The sequence below is a fragment of the Capricornis sumatraensis genome, chromosome 3 (assembly GCF_032405125.1).
Source record: "Capricornis sumatraensis isolate serow.1 chromosome 3, serow.2, whole genome shotgun sequence".
Taxonomy (NCBI): Eukaryota; Metazoa; Chordata; class Mammalia; order Artiodactyla; family Bovidae; genus Capricornis; species Capricornis sumatraensis.
In genome coordinates, this window is record NC_091071.1 from 107779394 (window position 1) to 107783461 (window position 4068).

Sequence of the window (4068 nt, forward strand, 5' to 3'; positions counted from 1 at the left end):
GGATTCTCAGAATGTGAGGCTGAGGAGGAAATCAAATCAATACTTTGCTGACTCCACTAACTTGCAAAATGTTTTCAAAACTCCAAGAAGATTATTGCCAACTGTTCAGGGATTCTCTGACTCTTGGTGATATTTCAGAGATAATGTGTTAAGCCAAAAGCTCTCACAAATCACCCCAGAGCTAAGATGAGCCAAGCTACTTCAGCTCACATGGGGCACGAAGGAGCCACTATTTTCCCTGAGAGACTAGTTCTTTCTTCCTTTCCCTTATTGTTCCAACAAAGCTGATTATTTCAGTAAGTTTTGGGGAATAATTCAAGGCCTATTTTCTCCAAAGGGAGCTGAAGTAATATTAGTATCTTTGTTACCACCAAAGGAGAAGTGTATTTCCATATTGTTCCCCACCTTAAGCTTTGATTTATTTGGACAGAAAGTTTCTAATCAGGTACTCATATTCCCATCAACACCAACACTTTTAAACTCTGGTTTAAAAAGACTAGAGTAGATTTGTCCTATTGGGGGCTATAGTCTCGATGGCTCAGCGGGTAAAGAATCTGCCTGCAATGCAGGAGACACAGGAGATGCAGGTTTCGGTCACTGTGTTGGAAAGATACCCTGGAGGAGGAAATGGCAACCCACTCCAGTATTCTTGCCTGAAAAATCCCATGGACAAAAGAGCCTGGTGGGCTACAACTCAAAGCGTTGCAAACAGTCAGACATGACTGAGCAACTAAGTCCACACATACACACACATATGCTGTAGTCACTAGTCTATGTGGCTACTGAGCACTTAAAATGTAGCTAATCTAATCTGAGCAGTTTTGTAAGTGTGAGATACATATTGTGATTTGAAGACTTTGTATGAAAAAAACAATGCAATATATCCCAAACTTTTACACTGACTATTGAAATGATAATATAGGCAATCCTTGCTTTACAGACAGTGCAAAACCACAAAAGTGACTTAGTAAGCCAAAACTACACTTAGTAAGCCAAAATGATTGCAATAATCAGTGGAGGGGAGTTATGATTATTACGTGACCTTTAGTGCTCACTTTGGCAGCACATATACTAAAACTGGAATGACGCAGAGAAGATCAGCATGGTCCCTGTGCAGGGATGACACACAAGTTCATGAAGCATTCTGTATTTTTAGCACAAGAAAGGAAACATTCACTCAAGTCCACTTGAAATATTCAGTGAGAGGCCCATATAGGATTACTCCAAGGAGGAACACATCGAGACACATATTAATAAAACTGACAAAAGTTAAATACAAAAATATTAAAACCAACAAGGGAAAATCAACAAATGATATACAAGGGAACTCCTAAGAGGTTATCAGCTGATTTTTCAGCAGAAACTCTGCAGACCACAAGGGAGTGGCATGATAATGTTTAAAGTGATAACAGGGAAATACCTACAACCAAGAATACCCCACCCAGCAAGGCTCTCATTCAGATTCGATGGAGAAATCAAAAGCTTTACAGTTAAGCAAACATAGAGAATTCAGCACCACCAATCTAGCTTTATAACAAACATTAAGGAATTTCTCCAGGCAGAAGGAAAAAAAAAGAGACCACAACTACAAACAAGAAAATCATAAATGGGAAAGCTCACCAATAAAAGAAAACATACAGTAAAAATAGGAAAGCATCCACACGCAAATATGAAATCAAAACCAGCAAACACAAGAAGAGGAAAATACAAATGCAGGAAGTGGAAGGTGAAATTAAAGAGACAAGCAACTTAAAACAACTTTGTATATAAATAGACTGCTATATCAAAACCACTGAAAACTGCAAACCAAAAAACTATTATAGACACATACACACAAAAGAAAAAGCAATCCAAACACAATAATAGTCATCAAATCATAAAAGAACTATGGAGAAAGGGAAGAGAAAAGCCCTACAAAAACAAATCCAAAAACAATTAAGAAAATAGCAATAAGAACATATAAATTGATAACTACCTTAAATCTAAACAGATTAAATGCTCCATTCAAAAGACATGGACTGGCTGAATGAATACAAAACCAAGACTCATATATATGCTGTCTATAAAAAGACTCACTTCAGACTACAGACTAAAAGTAAGGGGATGAAGAAAGATATTTCATGCAAATGAAATCCAAAAGAAAGCAAGAGTAGCAATACACAAATCAGACAAAACAGACTTTAAAATAAAGATTGTCGCAAGAGATAAGGAAGGACACCATATAATGATCAAGGAATCAATTCAAGAAGATATAACAACTATAAATATATATGTACCCAATGTAGGAGCACCTCAGTATATAAGGCAAATGCTAACAGTCACAAAAAGAAGAAATCAACAGTAACACAGTAATAATAGTTGGAGACTTTAACACCCACTTACACCAAGGGACAGATCACCCAGACAGAAAATTTTCCTTTTTGTCACAACCACATTCCTCATTTCTGTCAATAAGTTTACCTTCACTAAGTTTCTGAGGCTATTCATCTAGTCTTTTGAACAGTAGAATTGTCAGAGTCCCCGCAATTGTTCATCATCACCTCTGCTTTCACTTCCAATAGTATCTTTTAAAAATTTCTTTGCTGATCTCTCACTTTATCAGGCAACTCCCTAAATGATTATCCATTTTTATAAAGTGTTATGTGGGCTTAACACTGAGCTACAAGAAGGCAACACAACTATATGCTTCACTGTCTATGCATGAATTGAATAACAGGTGTGCAGTGAACAATTACCAACAGACTCTGAAAGAAAAATATGTTTTGATTGGTCACTGATAATGACGCTCACTTGTTGTTCAGGTAGTTGTTTGTGGACTGAAAGTCTAGTAGTGAAGTTTGTACTTTATGCAACTACTCACAGTTATTATATCAGAATAATAGAGATTCAGATCATGTTATTGGAAGACTACTTTTATTAAACTAAATGGTGATAACTGAAATTAATGCATGCCAGAACCATGCAAAGTAAAATTTGCCTGTATTTTGGATACTAAGTCAAATAAATTATATGATTAAAATTAATTATACCTGTTTATTTTTACTTTCTGTGGCTAATAGAACATTTTAAATCACATACGTGGCTTGCATTAAATTTCTATTAGACAGTGCTGCTGTATACCATATATTAACAAAAATGTTACAAGAACAAAAAGAAATACTCAGCTAGGAAAGAAGCAAACACTGTCACAGTTTCCGAGCGAGAAGAGTAGTCACAAGCAAAGGAACAGATTCAAATCTGCATAAACTGAACATAAGTTTATGGTGAAAAACAGCAAAGCTAAAACTAAAAGATAATAAATTGGGAAAACATTTGCAACAAATATGAGCCAAGGGTGAATTGCTGACATTATAAAATTACCCATTCAAATTTATTCTAAAAGTATCAAGATCCCAGGAGGTTGTAAAACAGATGAATAGGCAATTTATATGAGAGGAAATTGAAGTAGTAAGTAAACACCTAGAAAAGTATTTATCTTGTCTAGTTATCAAAGATACGAAAATTATTGCAACTTTCAGTTACAATTTAGTATCCACTTTATTAACAAAACAATTACAACACCCAACACCATGGGGAAATTTGTGAATTCATGCATGATAACTGGCATTATAATTAGATATAGTACTTTTAGTAACCAGCAATGTATAAACAGGAAGAGCCATACAGATATTCCCAACCCTTTGACCTCATAATGCCACTCCTGAGAATGACCTGAAGGAAGTAATTCAACAAGAACAAAAAGTTATATATATAGTAAGATACATACTGTATCTACATCATTGCTTATAATAGCAAAAACCTGGAGATATTCTAAAAATTTAATGTAGAAAACTGCATTCAACAATGACAGAATACACAGTGTTTTTCAAATGCATATCAAACATTTACTAGAATTTACTGTATGCTGTGTCATAAAGCAACCTGCAATATATTTCAAAGGATTGAAATCATTCAGGGTATGCTCTCCAAGTATAGTGGAATTTCTCTTAACACCCATAACAAAAGCTAATTAGAAGAGTACCAACTGCTTTTAAAATTGAGCAATAAAATTCCAATCAATCCATGAAT

The 4068-nt window shown here is 34.9% G+C and overlaps 1 non-coding gene across 1 annotated transcript; it reads left to right on the forward strand.

Moving 5' to 3' along the window:
* Positions 1-1047: 1047 nt before the first annotated feature.
* Positions 1048-1154, forward strand: LOC138077240 (U6 spliceosomal RNA). Its single transcript, XR_011144704.1, has one exon. It is a non-coding gene; the product is annotated as a U6 spliceosomal RNA (small nuclear RNA).
* The last annotated feature ends 2914 nt before the right edge of the window (positions 1155-4068 follow it).